Source organism: Electrophorus electricus, chromosome 1 (genome assembly GCF_013358815.1).
Source record: "Electrophorus electricus isolate fEleEle1 chromosome 1, fEleEle1.pri, whole genome shotgun sequence".
NCBI classification, from domain to species: domain Eukaryota; kingdom Metazoa; phylum Chordata; class Actinopteri; order Gymnotiformes; family Gymnotidae; genus Electrophorus; species Electrophorus electricus.
Genome location: NC_049535.1, coordinates 32,032,568 through 32,054,664, shown reverse-complemented (window position 1 = coordinate 32,054,664; position 22,097 = coordinate 32,032,568). Strand labels below are relative to the sequence as shown.

The window sequence follows — 22,097 nt, the reverse complement described above, 5'->3', positions numbered from 1 at the left end:
TTCCTGTCTGCGGCTAAGTGAACTGTAAATAATCAGAGAATGATTAAAAGAAACGACAGCCGAGAGAGAAACGCAGGGAGAGAGATGAAAGTGTGCTGACACCGTGGTACGCCATCACCTTGGAAACCAAAAAAAAAAAAACAGAAGGAAAGAAAAACATGGAGCTGCAGGCCATGTTGCTCCCAAAGAGAGAGTGCTAACACAAACACACACACAGACGCAGAGAGACAGACACAGTTTCTTTGGTGCAGCATCGAGATTAGAGAGTGTGTGTCTAGGCAGAGCTGCAGTATAATGTGGAGTTAGCTGGACTCTCACCGTAACATATTTTGTCCATCTACTACTTTAGGAAAAAAGTTTAGGCTGTGCTGAACATTTTAACATGTAGTTTTGTTTATATATTTGTCTGTTTGTTTATGAAATGTGCATCTATTTGTAGTTCAAGGCCTCAGTCATAGTCACCATTTTACATAAATTCAGCAAACAGACATAATAGATGATTGAAAAGCTGAGAGTAACAGTAATGTTTACTAGGGCTTGTGTACGCTGCTTCGGCTGCGACTGGGTCTCTATCTAGTCTGCTTTAGAGGAAACGGAGTCAACGTTGGGGGTGTAATTATTTAATCAGAGTCATAAATCTGGCTTATTTACTCATAGATAATGAACATGATATTATACACATACACACACAGATGCACACACACCTGAAACCCTTGACTGAAGCTCTGGAACATCCATTAGGTCTCCGCGTGAGTGAGAGCGTGTTTCCTGGAGTGACTGATGTGTACGCTGTCCTGCCCCCTCTCCGGAGGTTGGGCCCTGACACCCAGGATGGGCGGGGCCTACCTCCTGCAACATGTTGCCTAGCGGTGGCTGGCGTCTGGGACTGATATCGAGTGAGCTGATCGCTGATTGGTGTGACAAGCGTGTTGGCTGGCCTGTCTCTGTCTGCGGAGGCGGGGCTTCATACGAGGCAGATGCTTGTGAGTCCCCGGTTCCCTGGAGAGCCTCTCTGTGTGCATCCAGCACTGCCTTGCAGTATGTGGATGGAACTAAAATTCTGAGGGTCCTTCTAACACGGATGAATAAGGAGTTTCTTTTCAGACCTTCTGGAGTGTCCTGGGCACACTGCTGTTCAGTTTACCTGCCGATACTTCTGAAAGGTCTCCTTAGAAATGAGAGCCAGGTGATTTCTGGTGCGTACTTCACCCGTTAGGATGAGCACAATCTGAATGAAGGAATCCCACACAAACAGGAGAGAACCAAACGTGGCTCGTCTTCTTCTGAACAAGCAAGCAGGCCCATGAGAGTGAGCACTTGTGTTTACCACATCCACGACAGCCAGGACTTGATTGGACCTGGGTTATTTACTCTGTGGTATAATAATAATAATAATTATTATTATTATTATTATTATTATTATTTGTACTTTTTCACAAAGACGCCTCCAAAACAACCAGTTTAAGGCATCAAAGCAGCATCTACACAGAGTGATTCAAGCTGGAACTCACACCATAGGACCGGACTCAGGTTGTCTCACACCACAGGACCGGACTCAGGTTGTCTCACACCACAGGACCGGACTCAGGTTGTCTCACACCACAGGACTGGACAGAACAGCGCGGAAGCCAAAGAGGTGTTTACCAGGATCATGGCCGCCGCCGAAGAACACAGGGGGTCCATTTGCCATCGTGCCTACGAGTGGTACCTTTGTATCGTACATCCAAGTTTAAACTGAAATACAACCCGCACACCTTTTGAGATGGCGTCCTTTGAGGATAAGATTACAGGTAGGCGTTTAAAAGCCAGGCTCGCAGTGACTCTGAGGTCAGTACGGCACTAGACACCGTGAGGAGACATCTTTGATTTTAACAGCGAGTTCTGCCCTTTTCAATTTTTAATGAGTCTTACAGTAGATTCAGTCTAGAAGCTGTTCTACCTTTCCCTTCTCTTTCCTTAATTTTTTTGCTGAGGTTACATGGTTCAAGTTGGTGTCTAAAGAGCGCTTTGTACTTACATCTGCAGATCATATACCGAGTTATACGGTACGACAGGGTGGCCATGGTGCAGCCGTGAATCTCTGAGCACACGGTGAGGGAGGTGTAGCCATGAGCCTCGGTGCGCCAGCGAGAAGGGTGTAGCTCGGAATCCCTGAGCACGTAGCGAGGGTGGCGTCGCTCCGAAGCTCCGAGTTTGCAGTGAGGTGTGGCTTTTTGCGAGCACAGCCTCATGTCGGGCCTGAGCCGCTGGCTGGGTTCAAGGGTCATGGCAGGCCGGCATGCCCTGGGTCCGTGGAGCAGGGAGAGGCAGCAGTGAATGCGCAGATGACGACCCCACGGGCTGTCCTGCTGGGGGTGCCGAGATCCCTCTGTGTGGCTGAGTTCCACCTGCCTGCGCGAGCTCACATTCCTTCAGGGAAAAGGCAACCCTGTCAGCCCTTGAATTATTGAGTAATTGTCAGTAAAAAAGGGCAGAGGTTAGTGAGATTGAAATGGAGGTCGTAATTCGGATTCGACATAATTGGAGAGGGTGAAAAAACCAACCAGGGAACAATGGTTGTGCTACTGTTGCCCATGGCAACATAGGGTGGCCCACAGAGGTGAAAGGAGGTGTGTGTGTGTGTGTGTGTGTGTGTGTGTTTATGTCTGTGACTTTGACTGAGTTTCTGTGTGTATGTTTGTATGTCTCTGCATGTGTGTGTGTGTATTTATATGAATGTATGTATGTGTGTATGTGTTTGTAAAATAAGTAAATGTTTATATAGCATGTATGAAGCAAGTGTATGCCAAAGTGTGAAACAGACAGTATGTAAGTATGATATTTTCAATATATTGATATGATATTTTCAGATATTTTCAATATTTTCACTGTATTCAAGTGTACGCATCACAACATTTACTTTTATTACACTCGTCTGTTCTCAGAGGTGAAATTATAAAATTGGGTTTTGAGTTTGGATTTATGTTGGATTCTTGTTTGATTTCAGCAGGTCGATGGGGCTGTAATTGTGAAGGCATGCTGTGTGTGTGTGTGTGTGTGTGTGTGTGTGTGTGTGTATGGGTGCTTGTGGGTAAGCATGCATGTGTATGTTTGTGGGAGTGTGCGCACGCATGCCTGTATGTGTGATTTGTGTTTTTGTGTGTATGTGCATTTATGTATAGGTGTGTGTGTGTTTATATCTAGGTGTGTGTACGCACACACAGGCATGTGAAAGGCCTCAGGGGTAGAAATGACAAGCTCCAGGCTAGAGAGAGAGAGAGAGAGAGAGAGAGAGAGAGAGAATTCAGTCGTGTGTCAGTAAAGTTAAGGAGGTTATGGGAGCACTTAGGCAGTGTTAGGGTTAAATGAATTGCTCTCAGGGGACGTTCTGCTAAGCCTGCTGCGGATCTGAAAGGCCCCGGTACAACTCAGCTGCAAGTTAGAAGCATGAATGCGGGTGCTTCGTGATGATGATGATGATGATGATGTCAGCGAACTGGTGGCGTGGGACACAGCGCAGGGCAGACGGAGAAGGTGCTGATGGGACTGAAGGAGGGACCGGCCAGCAGATCTGCTCTCCATAAGTGCGGTGATGAGAAGAGACCTGGTGCAGCGAGTGGTAATGGTCTTGATGATGAGGCTTTTAGCCTGGCGTGATTAACTAGCAGCCGTGACGACGGTGTTTGGCTGAAAGCAGTGGCCTGATTGGAGGTTTTTAGAGTGTGCCAAGGCAGGAGCTCCAGTCTGTAGCGTAGGGGCTTACACTGTCCGATGGGCCTGGACTCACTCAGTGCTCTCATGGGGCAGCAGTAACTCAGCAATTAACGTACTGCTCCGGTAATCAGAAGGTTGCCAAGTTACCACTACTGAGCCCCTGAGCAAGGCCCTTAACCTTGATTGGTCACAATTGTAAGTCACTTTGGATAAACGTGTTTGATGTACTGGTGATTATATGGGGTAATGTACTTAGTGTGTGGTTATATGGGGTAAACTACTCAGTGTGTGTAGTTATATGGGGTTATATGGGGTAATGTACTCAGTGTATATGGTTATATAGGGTAATGTACTCAGTTTGTGTGGTTTTATGGGGTAATGTACTCAGTGTGTGTGGTTATATAGGGTAATGTACTCAGTGTGTATAGTTATATAAGGTAATACACTTAGTGTGTATGGTTATATAGGGTAATGCACGTAGTCTGTGTGGTTATATAGGGTAATGCACATAGTGTGTGTGGTTATATAGGGTAATGTACATAGTGTGAGTAGTTATATAGGGTATTGTACTTTGTGGGTGGTTATATAGCATAATGTACTCAGTGTGTATGGTTATATAGGGTATTGTACTCAGTGTGTGGTTACATAGGGTAATGCACGTAGTGTCTGTGGTTATATAGGGTAATGTACATAGTGTGAGAAGTTATATAGGGTATTGTACTCCATGTGTGTGGTTATATAGGGTATTGTACTCAGTGTGTGTGGTTATATAGGGTATTGTACTCAGTGTGTGTGGTTATATAGGTTATTGTACTCAGTGTGTGGTTATATGGGGTAATGTACTCAGTGTGTGTGGTTATAAAGGGTAATGCACTTAGTGTGTGGTTATATAGGGTATTGTACTAAGTGTGTGGTTACATAGTGTAATGCACCTAGTGTGTGTGGTTATATAGGGTAATGTACTCAGTGTGTGTGGTTATATGGGGTATTGTACTCAGCTTGCCTGGTTGTATAGGTTATTGTACTCAGTGTGTGGTTATATGGGGTAATATACTCAGTGTGTGTGGTTATATAGGGTATTGTACTCTGTGTGTGTGGTTATATAGGGTAATGTACTCGGTGTGTGTGGTTATATAGGTTATTGTACTCAGTGTGTGGTTATATGGGGTAATGTACTCAGTGTGTGTGGTTATAAAGGGTAATGCACTTAGTGTGTGTGGTTATATAGGGTATTGTACTCAGTGTGTGTGGTTATATAGGGTATTGTACTCAGTGTGTGTGGTTATATAGGTTATTGTACTCAGTGTGTGGTTATATGGGGTAATGTACTCAGTGTGTGTGGTTATAAAGGGTAATGCACTTAGTGTGTGGTTATATAGGGTATTGTACTAAGTGTGTGGTTACATAGTGTAATGCACCTAGTGTGTGTGGTTATATAGGGTAATGTACATAGTGTGAGTAGTTATATAGGGTATTGTGCTAAGTGTGTGGTTATATAGGGTAATGCACTTAGTGTGTGTGGTTATATAGGGTATTGTACTAAGTGTGGTTACATAGGGTCATGCATGTAGTGTGTGTGGTTATATAGGGTAATGTACTCAGTGTATGTTTATATAGGGTAATGTGCTCAGTGTGTGTGGTTATATGGGGTAATGTACTCAGTGTGTGTGGTTATAAAGGGTAATGCACTTAGTGTGTGGTTATATAGGGTATTGTACTAAGTGTGTGGTTACATAGTGTAATGCACCTAGTGTGTGTGGTTATATAGGGTAATGTACATAGTGTGAGTAGTTATATAGGGTATTGTGCTAAGTGTGTGGTTATATAGGGTAATGCACTTAGTGTGTGGTTATATAGGGTATTGTACTAAGTGTGGTTACATAGGGTCATGCATGTAGTGTGTGTGGTTATATAGGGTAATGTACTCAGTGTATGTTTATATAGGGTAATGTGCTCAGTGTGTGTGGTTATATGGGGTAATGTACTCAGTGTGTGCGGTTATATGGGGTAATGTACTCAGTGTGTGTGGTTATATAGGTTATTGTACTCAGTGTGTGGTTATATAGGGTAATGCACTTAGTGTATGTGGTTATATAGGGTAATGTGCTCAGTGTGTGGTTATATAGTGTAATGTACTCAGTGTGTGTGGTTATACAGGGTAAAGATTCCAGTGTATGTGCTTATATAGCGTGATAGAGATGTGGTTATATATGTGGTTAACTTGTTTGAGTTGTGTGAGTAATGTTATCTTGGGGTAATAGATGCCAGGCTGCAATAACATTGTGTATTGGGTAATAGATGCCAGGCTACAGTCAGATGTGTGGGTAATAGATGCCAGGCTACAATCAGATGTGTGGGTAATAGATGCCAGGCTACAGTCAGATGTGTGGGTAATAGATGCCAGGCTACAGTCAGATGTGTGGGTAATAGATGCCAGGCTACAATCAGATGTGTGGGTAATAGATGCCAGGCTACAATCAGATGTGTGGGTAATAGATGCCAGGCTACAATCAGATGTGTGGGTAATAGATGCCAGGCTACAGTCAGATGTGTGGGTAATAGATGCCAGGCTACAGTCAGATTGTGTGTTGATTACAGATGGTGTTGGGTAATAGATGTCATAGCACAGTTAGATCATGTGTTGTGTAACACTGTAATGTGAGTGGAGAGATGAGTGGAAGGTAACATGCAGGTTATGAGGAAGGAGGGTGTCAGTGTGCAGACAGGACCGACTGCTCAGTAGAAGCAGAAGCAATGACACAGTGAGCATCTACCAGAAGTGCAAGCAGTAGCGTAGAGTAATTACAAAAGAGTGCAAGAATAAGAGTGCAACAAATCTAAGGGGAAGAAGCCTCCCTGGTCATGGTGGAACAGGGAAACACCGGGTTAAGGAAGGAGGGCTGTGGAACGGCAGGGGGTTAAAACGCTCTGTGACAGTTTTCAGCTCCAGGTCCAGAGACCTGCTGGGCTGGGCTGGGCTGGGCTGGGCTGGGCTGGGCTGTGCTGGGCTGGGCTGGGCTGGGCTGGGCCTTCAGCTCTCCTGTTCTGCCAGCTCAGGTGGTACTAATGACCAGGTGTACCAGGGGTATGGGGGCAGGGGAAAGTCCTTCCTTCATCAAGCTGTTACCAGGACAATGAAGAAGAAGATGAAGATGGTGATGATTATGATGATGATGATGCCTGATAAGGAGAGTCTGGCTTCACATCGTTCTCATCATGTGACCAACAGGTCACATCCTGCCTCGGGGAGAAAAGATTTATATTGAAGTAATAGTGATGATGAGGTGTGTGTGTGTGTGTGTGTGTGTGTGTGTGTGTGAGACTCACTTTAATCACATCCTCTGGGGCTGAAGGCAGAGGCGAGGTATCTGTGGTGCTGGTGTTCACATACAGGGGCAGTAGTAGATCTTGCACAGTGTGCAGTACTGTGTGATGCAGAGCAGGGGGAGGGGTGTCACCTTCAGGCTGGCAGGCAAGAGAAAGGTGTTTGCAGGGGTGAGAGAGCGAGAGAACGATAGAGTGAAAGAGACAGCGACGAACATTTAGTTCTCCAACCCTAAACAGTGAAACAGCAAGAGAGAGTGAGAGAAAGAGTGAAAAAAGATGATGAGGGTGACAGAGAAGCAGAGAGTCGGGAAGAAGAAAAGACTTATGAGAAATTGAGAGAGAGAGAGATAGTGAATTAGAAAAGAGAGAGAAAGAGAGGCACAAAGAGAGACCAGCGTGTCCGTGCTGTGACGTCAGGATAGTCGATGGCGTATCAGGCCCTCGGCTCAGACTGGTGGGTTGATTGTGCAAAGTGCATCATGTTCACCCACTCACTCACTTACCTCTCTCTCTCTCTCTCTCGCTCTCTCTCTCTCTCTCTCTCGTTGGGTGCACTATGGTGCCTGTGGGCGATGGTTGCCGTCTGAGGCCCGCTACAATCATGCCTGCTTCTTTATTTCCACCTACGCACAGATCCTACCACTTGGGTCATACGCCCTGACCCTTCACCCTGGGTCATACGCCCTGACCCTCCACCTTGGGTCATACGCCCTGACCCTTCACCCTGGGTCATACGCCCTGACCCTCCACCCTGGGTCATACGCCCTGACCCTCCACCTTGGGTCATACGCCCTGACCCTCCACCCTGGGTCATACGCCCTGACCCTCCACCTTGGGTCATACGCCCTGACCCTTCACCCTGGGTCATACGCCCTGACCCTTCACCCTGGGTCATACGCCCTGACCCTTCACCCTGGGTCATACGCCCTGACCTTTCACCCTGGGTCATACGCCCTGACCCTCCACCTTGGGTCATACGCCCTGACCCTTCACCCTGGGTCATACGCCCTGACCCTCCACCCTGGGTCATACGCCCTGACCCTCCACCCTGGTCATTCCATTCCTTTTCCTGTCCCTGCCGCCTGCAGACCCAGCAGCACTGAGCGAGTGTGAGGTCCCAGGACACCAGGCCAGAATCCCAAGCGTCGAGTGATGCAGGCGTCCCAGGTGCAGAGCCTCAGAGCAGGGCTACGGACGTCAGGAGTGCCAGCCTGCAGAACAGGGATGCGCAGGATGGTAAGTGTGAGGCAGTTACTATAGCAACTTGGGTCTTCCATTTTGCACGGGGGGGGGGGGGGGGGGAGAAATAGGGATGGAGGCAAGGAGAGATGGGGGGGGTATATGGAGATGGGTGGAGAGAGAGAGATGAGGTAAAGGTGTAGAGATGGATGGAGTGATATGGAGATGAGGGAGAGAGAGAGTCACAGAGACAGAATTCTGAGAAGAAGCAGTCGTGGACAAAAAGATATAGTGAAATATGTACTGCTTGATATGTTGAATTTTCATCATAAAATTGAGAAAAAGTCCAAAACTTACAACCCTTTGCAACCCCATTTAACCCCGTTAAAGTGAGGAGAAAAGATAACAGAGAAGAAGAAGAAGGAGAAATACACTTGAAACAATAGGTGGAATAAAATGGCCAACTAATTATACAGAGAATACAGTCAAATAGCATATTACTGAGCTTCTAGCACTGATCAGATACAGTCAAATATCATACTGAGATATGACTGAGATGATATTACTGAGCTCATTAAACTAAGCAGATACAGGGGACACTGGACAGATTCAATGACTGCAAAAATATTTGATTTCCAAATTTAGATGTATCTTTATATTTTGTTGCAGTGTTTGTTTATTAAAGTATATTAAGTTTATGTATTAAAGTGTATATGACACTGCAAACTAGGAATTTCAATTGTAAACAGAAAAACAGCATTTTGTCGGTTAATTGTTTACATTCTGAAACAATCCTTAGCATCTTGGCCCCATACTTTTATCTCCAATCCAAAGCAACCACAAACAGGAGCAGCTATGTGACCAACCAGAGATTTTATTTGCTGACAATACGAAGAAAGGAATCAGAAACACCATGAGTAATCTCCGTTTCTACACACAAAGCTTTCTGCCATCATTACGGCTCCATTATCGAGAGAGGTGTCTGCAAAGGCAGGCAGACTGTCCTGAGGACAGCGAGAAACTGTGTGAAAAACTGATTTTAACACTTAACATCTTCTACTGTGGCACAATTATACAAGGAAGTGGGGCTGCTCTCTAAATCTTCAGCAAAGCTTTTACCCAAATCAAAGACCTGGCATCAGTCACACCTCACAAGGACATGTTCCCCATGAAGAGAGAACTCCCAGTCCAGCAGAAGACCAGTGTAAGACAGTCCCAGTTCCAGTCCAGCAGAAGACCAGTGTAAGACAGTCCCAGTTCCAGTCCAGCAGAAGACCAGTGTAAGACAGTCCCAGTTCCAGTCCAGCAGAAGACCAGTGTAAGACAGTCCCAGTTCCAGTCCAGCAGAAGACCAGTGTAAGACAGTCCCAGTTCCAGTCCAGCAGAAGACCAGTGTAAGACAGTCCCAGTTCCAGTCCAGCAGAAGACCAGTGTAAGACAGTCCCAGTTCCAGTCCAGCAGAAGACCAGTGTAAGACAGTCCCAGTTCCAGTCCAGCAGAAGACCAGTGTACATGAATCCCAGTCCCATTCCAGCTGTCAGTCTCCAGTATTAACAATCAAGGAAAACCTCACCCTCCTGGAGGTGGAAGTGATGGAGCTCAGTGATTATATATATATTCTCACTTCAGAGATTATATATATTCTCACTTCACCCCCAGTGAAAAGAACGAACACATTAAGATTCAACTAAAAAAGACGGTCGATCAGTTCAGTGCCGCATTATTCAAATGAATGGAAGAGAATGAGAACTGGAGAGCAACCAAAGTAAAATTATTATATGAGCTAAAACAAACCAGAACAAACTAAAACCTACTGAGCTGGAGCGCTGGCACAGGTCAAGAGGTCATCAAATGAGGCAGCAGCCAAGGCTATGATCCGGTACGCACTCTGACGGAAGACACAGTATTCCATCAGTGTTCCCTACTCCCTCTGTGAAAAGCCCAGAGTTGACCTACTGCACCGAGGAACGTGGCCACTCAAACAAGTGAGAGATTCTCAACAGTAACGCTCACCATGTCCTCCGAGGAGCTGTCCGGAGCCTGTGCAGATGCCAGACGTACACGCTGTATATCATGCGCGCGTGGTCCGTCCCCGTCACACGCATGACTGTGTGCACACGCGTAACTCTTTGCGAAGTTTCTGAAAAATACAGCACATATATATGTTTAGATAACTTAGGACTTGTCGGAACATCCAAGGCTTACAGTACATTTGGTAAGAAAACATTAGGTAATTACCCCATCTGAGTCTCAGTGAAAATCTAAAAGACATCGGTATTATTATCTTCCAAGAAACATTAAGGTGTGACAAGATGTAACTGTGATGTGACTGTACCATGTCCCAGTAGATACAGGGATGTTATTGTTCCATCATCAAAACAGTCTCAAATCAAACAGGGCTGTGATAATAGTCTGGCATGAAGGCAAGGGCACACATCTAATTAGGACAGTCAAAAAAGGACAATAATTAGTCTGGCTTGAAATTAATTAACCACTTCCTGACCTGTGTGAAGTGTATATTTCTCACCAGATCTCTCCTTATTTTCAGAAGGAATGCTTTCCGAATTGACAAGTGAAAGTCACATAGCTATGAGTATGTTTTGATGTGGATGGATAGATGTGGATGTTTTGATATGATTACAGCTGAATTCCTTCAGATGATCCGCAGAAACAACCTACCAGAAGACCCTCCCGAATCAGCAAAGTTATGTCCATAAAAACAGACAGAAGTGGAATTAAATAAACCATTTAAAATTAAATATGAAGAGCAATACAATCGTAAGAACGCTTAATAGTTTCCTGCTTAACATCAACATGCCAAATCCTGAAGGAATAAATAATAAGTGACATAAAAAACAGTTGAAACATTTGGCTAAAATGTCAAATTTCACAAGAGAAATCCTACAGTGCTAAACCACCCTACACAAAGACGTGACATTTGGTTTGATAATGAGTGCAAAAATTCCAGGAAAAATTTAAGGATTTTATCTAATAAAAACAGAGAGACTCAAATAGACTTCAGTGTAAATTATTTAAATGCTTTAAAATATTACAAAGCTCTGTTGAGAAACAGAAAAGCTAAAATATTAAGAATAAATCTTAATCAGACCAAAAAACAGAGGATGGCACAATATTGAAAACTTACTTTGAAAGTCTACCCTAGACTATCCTAACAAGAGCCAAATTTGGGGAAAAACACAAGATTTAATAAAAACAACCTAGGACTACCAGAAGCCCTTAGAAGAACAACAACAAAGTATTCTGTAGTATTAGACGACCTGAATAAATAGAGGTATTTGTGTGTAATCTGGGGAAAATATTCTGTAGTGTTAGACGACCTGAATAAATACAGAGGTATTTGAGTGTAATCTGGGGAAAATATTCTGTAGTATTAGACGACCTGAATAAATACAGAGGTATTTGTGTGTAATCTGGGGAAAATATTCTGTAGGAATAGATGACCTGAATAAATACAGAGGTATTTGTGTGTAATCTGGGGAAAATATTCTGTAGTAATAGACGACCTGAATAAATACAGAGGTATTTGTGTGTAATCTGGGGAAAATATTCTGTAGTAATAGATGACCTGAATAAATACAGAGGTATTTGTGTGTAATCTGGGGAAAATATTCTGTAGTCTTAGACAACCTGAATAAATACAGAGGCATTTGTGTGTAATCTGGGGAAAATATTCTGTAGTGTTAGATGACCTGAATAAATACAGAGGCATTTGTGTGAAATCTCGGGAAAATATTCTGTAGTATTAGACGACCTGAATAAATACAGAGGCATTTGTGTGTAATCTGGGGGAAATATTCTGTAGGACTACCAGAAGCCCTTAGAACAACAACAAGAGCAACAGCAACAATAAACATGAATAAACATAAATCAGATCGCTCAAATTAAAGGAAGCATGTGGTCCATGTTAAAGTTTTGGAATCTGGAACCAAAGACTTATAACACCCATATACAAAAAAGAGAGAAAAAGATGACCTGAATAAATACAGAGGCATCTGTGTGTAATCTGGGGAAAATATTCTGTAGTATTAGAAATGCACATCAGACCATATATTCGTTATATTCTCTAATTATCTTAAATATCACAACAAATCAAAGCAAAACATTCATACACTTTGTAGATTTTTACAAAGCATTTGATTCAATTTTTATGAGGGCTTACTGTTTAAATGCCTTCAAAATGGAATAGTTAGGAAAACATTTGATATGAAAAAATCAATAGCAAATGTGTTGTAAGAATTGACAAATACAGAACAGAGTTCTTCCAGCTGTGGTGTAGAGGGAGCCAGGGATGACGCTTAAATCCTCCACGATTCAACATAAACACAGATGACCTTGCCACAGCTGTGGACCAGGCCGACGTCCCGGGCTGAAAGTTATATGATGCTGAAATCAGGTGCTTGCCTTCGGCTGGTGACCTTGTGCTAATGTCGTCCACAGAACAAGGTTTATAGCAAAACCTGTCACTGCTACAGCAGTATTGGCAGAGCTGGGCCCCACCAGTGCACTGGAGCAAAACAAGAATCCTGATTTTCCAGAAAACGTCCAGATCTCAAGAAAATGTGCCAGTTTACCTACAGAGGGAAAATGTTAAAACATAACACCATTTACCTGGCTATTGAAATGAGTTGATCAGGTAGTTTCAGCCCTGCAATGAAATCCCTTATTGAAAAGACTAGAATATCTTTCTATGATATTGGATCAAAATTTAGAAAATATTCAATCAAAATAGGGATAAAACTGCTTAATTCTATAATAAAAACTATTATTTTGTATGGGTATGAAATTCTAGGGGCAAAACTGGGTTACAAAACCCACTTGGGAAAAAATGCAACTGGAATTTACCAAATGCATTCTGGGAGCACGCAGTAATGGATGCAGAGCAGAACTGGATCTGTATCCTCTACACAGCTGCATACAAAAATAAATAAATGTCACTCAAGCAATAAATACTGTCACTCAATCAGCCAAACCACATTCAATAAACTACAGAGCACTTCTGGCCAGTACCCTATGTTCAGAGCCCCTCCCCCTATGTTCAGAGCCCCTCCCCCCTATGTTCAGAGCCCCTCCCACTCTGTTCAGAGCCCCTTCCCCTCTGTCTGCTGGCCCAACACTTCATTGGGCATGAACATCTACAATCTTGCTCCACCTCTACATAATAAACATAAACATAATTAAAGACATTTGTATGATTTTAATCCTCCAATGGGATGATATATGGAAAAATTATGTAAATCAACAAAGTAACCTAAAATGCTACCGATCCTTAAATCACACCATCACTCTGACACACTCTATAAGTATTAAACATGTACATGAAGGAAAAACTCTGAAATACTGACCAGGGACAGGGACCAGAAAACATGGCCAAGAGAGGAAGGCTGTGTAGGCACTGTGATTGAATGGAAATGGAAACACATTTTTGTCTGTTGCCCAAAATATAAATTAATAAGCTCTTTAAAATATTGCAGAAAATGAACAGTGTGTGTAGGTTATATTTTGGACCTCTGATGAACTCACTGTTCAAGTAGAACAGGAAGCTGAGAGTCACCACAGCAGCTGTGTGTGTGTGTGTGTGTGTGTGTGTGTGTGTGTGTGTGTGTGTGTGAGTGTGTGTGAGTGTGTGTGAGTGAGTGTGTGTGAGTGTGAGTGTGTGTGTGAGTGTGAGTGTGCGCGTGCGCGTGTGTGTGTGTGTGTGTGTGTGTGTGAGTGTGTGTATGTGCTCCACAGCATTTATGGAAGGAGATTTAAGACATTTTTTTGTTAAATGTTCTTTATGTATAAATGTTTTTTTAAGTAACATTTTTACTTTTGTACTGCTTTGGCAAAATTTTATAATTACAGTTATGCAATAAAGTATTATAAAGTAAATTAAAACGAAAATGAATGAATGACAGAGTGAGGCAAAGACAGACAAGAAGACAGACAGACAGATGGAGAGAGAAAGAGAGAGATGTGTATGTGAGAGGAAGGAAACTCCAAATGAAACAGAGAAGGCGGCTGTGAGGTGAACTGGGCCCACTCCATCCCTTCTGCTTCAGTATCCATCTCTCCACACACACATATACACACACACACTCAGACACACACACACACACACACACTCAGACACACACACACACCACATACTCACACACACTCAGACACACACACACACACACACACACACACTCAGACACACACACACACACACTCACACACACACACACCACATACACGCACACACACCACATACACACACTCACACACACACACACACTCAGACTCACACACGCACACACACACACACACACCACATACACACCACATACACACACACACACACCACATACACACACACACACACACACACACACACACTCAGACACACACACACACACACTCAGACACACACACACACACACTCAGACACACACACACACACACACCACATACACACACACACACACCACATACACGCACACACACACACACGCACACACACACACACACACACACACCACATACACACACACAGACTCACACACCACATACACACACCACATACACGCACACACACACTCACACACACACACACCACATACACACACACACACACACACACTCACACACACACACACACATATACACACACACACTCAGACACACACACACACACACACTCAGACACACACACACACACTCACACACCACATACACACACACACACACACACACACCACATACACGCACACACACACGCACGCACACACACACACACACCACATATACACACACACACACACTCACACACCACATACACACACACACACACCACATACACACACTCACACACACACACACCACATACACACACACACACACCACATACACGCACACACACACACACGCACACACACACACACACACACCACATACACACACACACACACTCACACACCACATACACACACACACCACATACACACACACACACACCACATACACACACACACACACCACATACACACACACTCACTCACTCACTTTGTTCTCCCTCACACAGATATTGATGGCACTATGCGGAGAGAGACACAGCATGAGTCTCCACGGTGACAGGATACCATGGAGATATATATCAGTCAGGATGTGTCATTGTTTCCATGGCGATATACAGCAGTGTGTCCTGTGTGAATGCTTTGCACCCTGTTCTACTGTCCAAATTTTTCAGAATGAATGTTTACAAATCTGTGTGTTGGACCACTGAGTCAGACAGAACCAGGGCCAGGGGAAGAACCACATTTACATCAGGAGGGAGAACTTAGGACTGGCCAGGATTACAGCAGTCGGTGGCAGCCGGTTTCGGACACGGGGACACAAGCTTATGTCAGACAGGCGGACCAGGATTAAGAAAGAGGATGGGGCGTGGATTACAACAGGGGGCAGGGCTGGGTTTACCGCTGAGGTCAGGCCAGGTGTAGGAGCACGCCAAATACGAGCTTACAGCTGGGGTGGGCGCAGGCTTGTGTAGGGGCTGAACACAGTCCTAAATATAGGTCCTGTAAACACACACACACACACGCACACACACACACACACACGCGCACACACATACACACACATACACACACACACACACACCACATACACACACACACACACACCACATACACGCACACACACACACACACACGCACACTCACACACATGCAAAGTCCTGCGTGGACTGTTGTGTTCAGGTGCTCCGTACAGCACTTTTGTTTTTACATGCACACCTGCCACTGAGGTCAGACACACATGAATACGCACACACACACACACACACACACACACACACACAAGTGCAACCCAACAAAACAGAATGCAGAAAATGTTGATTGTGAGGAAATTATACACGCACACACACACATTGAGCAAAGCAGCATAAGACAGAACAAGCTAAGCATACACCCAGGACCTTTAGAGGAAGAGAGAGGGGGGAGAGGGAGGAAGAAAGAGAGAGGAAATGAGAAAGAGAGGAAGAAAGACAGATTTGGAAAAAGAGGGAGAGAGAAATAAGTGCTGAGGTTAGTTCTTTCAAAAATAGTGTGGACTAGTGAGGAGGCAGTCTCTGTGCTGCTCTGACAGTTTACATGTCTCTGTGCCTCTGTGATGGTTTACATGTCTGTGCTGCTCTGACAGTTTACATGTCTCTGTGCCTCTGTGATGGTTTACATGTCTCTGTGCTGCTCTGACAGTTTACATGTCTCTGTGCCTCTGTGATGGTTTACATGTCTCTGTACTACGGTGACAGTGTACATGCCTCTGTGTTACAATGACAGTTTACATGTGTTTGTGATAATGTGATAGTTTACATGCCTGTGTGCTACAGTGACAGTTTACATGCCTCTGTGCTACTGTGATAGTTTACATGCCTCTGTGCTACAGTGACAGTTTACATGCTTTTGTGATAATGTGATAGTGTACATTCCTCTGTAAGTGCCTGAGAGACATCCTGATAAATGACTCCAGCATCTCCCACAACACCCACGTACCTCCAGCCAGCAGAAACTTGAGTGTATCAACATGCTTAACGCTCCAAAGTGCCGATTAATGGTCTGCTGGAAGTGTGTGTGGATTAGGGTTGGGGTTGTACAGTGTGTGTGTGTGTGTGTGTGTGCTTGCTTGTGTGTGTGTGTGTGTGTGTATGTATATGTATGTGTATGTGTGTGTGTGTGTATGTGGAGTGTGTGTGTGTGTGTGTGTGTGTGTGTATGTGGTGTGTGTGTGTGTGTGTGTATGTATATGTATGTGTATGTGTGTGTGTGTGTGTGTGTGTGTGTGTGTGTGTGTGTATGTGGAGTGTGTGTGTGTGTGTGTGTATGTGGTGTGTGTGTGTGTGTGTGTGTGTGTGTGTGTGTGTGTGTGTGTGTGTGTGTGTGTGTGTGTGTAAATACCTCCTTTGGGTATTTATAAGTACTTGTGATATGTTGAAGATCATGAAAGTTTCATGTCAGTGTCACTGTGATGTAAATGCAGAATACAGCAGAGGACAAAAGAAAAAGGGAAATATCACCTCACCGCCTCACCACCTCACCGCCTCACCACCTCACCACCTCACCAGTTCAATGTACACATGAAATCCACAGTCAAGCTACAGAAGAGATTTGGATTCTGAATTTGACACACTATATTTAAGCGTAAGGATCCTACATCTGGGCAAAAACACGCTAACCAGCATTTTTCAAGAACTGAACAAGGTATAACACCTGGGGGTGATATTCCTTTGAGTCTTAAATTTAATTACATTTCTTTCTTTTTTATTTTTATAACTATCAAAAAGGAGGCGTTAAAATCTCTATGACAGCTATATCCGACTGAAGCAGACTGCAGGCCAGAGTCTTGGTGCTGACTAGCCCAGCTATCTTACACTGGGTGGCCATATTTTGGTTCAAAAGACGGAGGGTGTGTAGGCTTATATATGTGATTTATAAATGATTTATTGGACTCATGTACAGGGCCGATAACAATTGCTTAAGATCTTATTTGGCCAGATCATCTCATTCCTCTATTCAGCTGTTCCTTTACAAATAAAATTAATTTTAAAAACATATTTAAAAAAAGATAATGGTCATAGAATAAATGAAAATAATTTGCCAAAAAAGTCCACTAGACACATTTGAGGAGCTGTAGGCTAATTTCCTGAAGATCAGTCTGGGTTAGATATGAAAATGCTGTTTTAACAAGGAACGTGCACAGTCCATGTGTGGGATTCATACACAAACTGTAGCCACTTCACATCTATAACTTGGTTAGATTTGCTTTTCATTTCTGTGTTATTATACTCAGAAGCCTAAAAAGTCATTTAATCAGTCTAGGTGGTGGGGTGTGAGTGTAAGACGACTATTAACTCAAATTATTTTGTCACATGCACGCTGAACACGGACAAATCGGACATTGCACAATAACGAACCCAATGCTCTGGCATCACTATCAGCTCTGTGTTTGGGTTTTTTAGGTCTTGTTAAGGCACTATAAACAAGATCAGAAGGTAAACTTCATTTTTCCTCTCTGGCTGTGAGGCAGCTACACACATGCAGAGATGCCCAAGAAGTCTGACCAATGGTTGCATGCAGGATGTGAACATGATCGACCAATTGTGGCCCATGAGAAGGTGGGACATATAAAGAACAGGCAAAGCAATGCAAAAACACAGAGTGTACGTGACAAATCTCAGACATTTCAGAAATCCTGGACAGATACATTTTTTTAGATTAAGAGAGGACATGTCTGGGGAAAAGAAGCAGGGTTAGACTTCAGACACAGATAGCTGCACTGGTGTAGTCATTCTGACTAGCCCAGCTATCTTCAGGCCTGGCTAGGCATGGCTAGCTTTGAGGCCCAGGTAGCTGTAGAATACAGTGTAGCTTTCACATGGTTTATAAGCAGCTCTTACATGTGCCTTTTTACACAGTATGCAGTAAGATCCCCCACATCTCTCTCTCTCTCTCTCTCTCTCTCTCTCTCTCTCTCTCTCTCTCTCTCACACACACACACACACACACACACACACAGGGGCAGGTGTTACGGGGCCTGGGGCTGGTATTAGAGCAGGAAGTCTCGCTGCAGCAGCCTGTTCTGAGGAAAGAAGGGGCGGAGTCTAAGACTCCCAACACCCAGCCTGAATAGAAGAGACCTTGCATCTGCGTTCCTCCAGAGAGCAAATCTGTGTGTGTGTGTGTGTGTGTGAGAGAGAGAGAGAGAGAGAGAGAGAGAGAGAGAGCTGATCAACGCAGATGAAAGATCGTGTGTGTGTGTGTTGACACTATTTTACATTACACTTAGAATTAAAACCATTGTAACTGCGCGCGTATGTGTGTGAGAGAGAGAGACACAAACATGCAATGATTTCATTCTAAGTATAAATGTAATTTTATATAATCTCACCTCCATGTACATGATGGGTATGTGTCCGTGTGTTGTCATGTTGCGATTGCTACGAGACTAGCCGAAGCTAATAACAGTAGCAGTGCTCAGCTCTCGTCCCCTCTCGACACCGCACTGCCAGAGAAGCTGCGCCCTCACCTCCGAGCGCTTCAACTTTATGAGATGTGTGAACACAACAGCTCCCTTCACCACCAGCAACCCTATCATTCCCCATCCCTGCCATCAGGTACTTCACGGCCCCGGAGCCACAGAGCTGTTCCGCCTTGGCAGATGGCAGGGTAAGAATAAAGAATAACCGTGGAGGGGCTAACATTGGGATGAGGTCAATAAGGGCCGTAATAGCGTGTCTAACTGCTTAAGAGTGGGGCTGGATAGGGCGCCAACTCCCCCCACACACACAACACACACACACATACACATCTGGCTACGCTGTTGTCCCCTTCTCCGCTGCCGTAGCCGTGGTTGGAGTATCGACTGGCGTCATCGATTTCACCTGTGCAAACATTCTGCCTCGCACGCTGTGCAGAATATTTCAATAACCTGGGGGCTTCTCTTCCCCACCCCCACCCCCACCCCCGAAGTCCACCCATAAATCACCCATTGCACGTACATTGCACGGGGCGGGGACGCGAGCACGGCATTAGTCACGCTCCTTACGGCGCCAGCCCGCACGCACGGTGCGAAGTGTGACCCCGCGCGGGCCGCGGGAACGTCGCGTGGGTATTCGGCGACTCGCGTCCTCCGCTCGGCTCGGCAGCGCGTGTGGGCTTCGCTCTCCTGCTGCCTCCTCGCTGCCCCTGCAGCGGGGCAGGGCCGCGGTACTGCCCTCTTCCTCCGCTGGCAGAAAGAAGAGAAGCGTCCTGTCTCAGCCCCTGAAGAAAGAGCCAGTGTTTCAGCGCGCCGCGCGCTTTTCGCCGGCGTTGAAACGGCGGAGGGTCGCGACGTCGCACAATGCCCTCCTTTCACTCGCCTCCCTCGGCCCGCGAGGGCGCCAGCGAGTCCATCTCTCTTGGCTCGCGTTCAGCTGTTTTAAATGCCTGCTGTTCCCCGGCACCGGCAAAACTTCGGGCTCGCCCATTCTCTCCCAAGAGCGAGGCCGCACTGCGAAGCCAGATAGTGACTGAGACGAGGGCGCGCGTATCAGACCGGCGATTAGCTCAGCCCACTGCAGCCCAACTGTGTCGCAGGATCGGAGCCCTGCTGGTCAGACATTGACTCTAAAAAATAACAAGAAAACAATCCCTCTCCAAACGTCTCCTCTTAAACACACAGCTTATTCTGGTGTGAGCAGTTGAGGGAATGTGTAGCATGCGGTGAAATTATACCACGCGCCTTCATACGTGACTGAAAATGCAAAGATCTCCATGCGTCGCATCGGATGAGCGCGCAAACACAAAATAGGATTTATTTAGAAATTTCATGATGGGAATAAGTAATGCTAACAACAATTACGTGCAAATCTTTGCTGGCACATGCTGCCAAGTGTAAATGTGGAGTCTGAACCTTCGCGTTTCACAAGAAATACATTCACACGCTCCAAAATAGGATGTTTAAAGTGGAATTGGCAAAGGATAGACGGCATGATGGACAGTCTAACAGAAGGTGTGCTTTAGGATGGAAACGTTTTAGAGGAATTACTGATCACAGAAATGACTGACCAGCGCTGAAGTTTCTAATTTTTACTTCCCTAAAAATAGTGTGAAGACAAGAATCAACAGTTATCAGAATGTAAGACATTTTATGGTAGAATAGTTGGGCTTGTAACAGGCTTTTGAGAACTATGGTGTGTATAATACACTTTTTGGTTTAAAACCCCACCTCTCTCCCTCTACCCCACCCTGAACTCCACCTCTCTCCCTCTACCCCACCCTGAACCTCACCTCTCTCCCTCTACCCCACCCTGAACTCCACCTCTCTCCCTCTACCCCACCCTGAACTCCACCTCTCTCCCTCTACCCCAGCCATCACTCTGTCTTATACTTGAGCATCTAGTTTTGCATGGAGAGGACACAATCAGCTCATTAGCACTGAAAATGGATCAGCAGATAAGTATGAGGTCTGCAGGATTTATGGTTCCTGGAGCCCCTCTGCAGCTTGCCAGCGTGCTTGTGAGCACAATTCCTGACTTGCCCCCCCTATCATCACTTACAACAGAGGCCAGATATCACACTATTACAGATGTTCAATTATTAGCTTTGTTTCATAAAAGCAAAAGCAGTCAGACACAATGTATTGTTTATTTTTTTAATAAACAATGTGCCAGAATGATTACTGATGCCATGTGAGGCATGTGCTTAAAAATTGTGTCAGGGGAACATTTTTTCCTGAATAACGTTTTGCTTAATTTCAGCTTTTTCGTAAGATAAAAGCCGAATTTAAAAACGTGAAAAAATAAACAGCATGCATTTTTACTGTCAGAATTGAAATATTATAGATGTGTGGCTTATTCTAAAGGTCTAAATCTCTGAATCATTAAGAGTGTGGAACAAGAATCAAGTGTATTTCCCCAAATATGTATTGACATATTTCATATCATATAGACTGCATGAATGTTGACATATTTGACATATTTGTTTATATATCAACACCAACAAGTTCAGATCTTATGTACTGTTTTAAAAGTGGACTTTTGATCTTACACTTGTGTTGCCTGTCTGATGCTGGTGTGTCGTGTCACTGTTAATAAAGCATTACTTTTGTGTACAAGCCATTTCAGGGTCATCATGCCTTCATGCTTGATGGTCTTTTCACAAATATTATTATAGAGACACGTTTCTTTTCATCTCTCTCGGCCCTGTCAGAATACATATGCTTTTACATTAATTTTGTTTGAAAAATGTCATTTATACATTATTTATCGCAGAAGCCAGATAGTGTGCTAGAATGCAATGGTTTTTTATGGCTGCTTGCCTTAGCTAGGAGCCTGTCACGGAGTGTGTTCAGGCTCGGACTTTTCTGCTGTCTGAGTCAGG

At 44.5% G+C, this 22,097-nt stretch overlaps 1 protein-coding gene across 2 annotated transcripts in view; it reads left to right on the top strand.

Moving 5' to 3' along the window:
• The window catches only part of lrrc4ba (leucine rich repeat containing 4Ba), a 34,639-nt gene that overhangs the window by 3,846 nt on the left and 8,696 nt on the right, over positions 1 to 22,097 (top strand). Inside the window, exon 2 of one of the 2 annotated variants that reach the window (XM_035530016.1) lies at positions 8,109 to 8,256. The exons of the other annotated variant lie outside the window; for it this stretch is intronic. The gene's annotated coding sequence lies outside the window, so the exon portion shown is untranslated. The remainder of the gene's footprint in view (positions 1 to 8,108; positions 8,257 to 22,097) is intronic. 2 annotated transcript variants of the gene reach the window in all.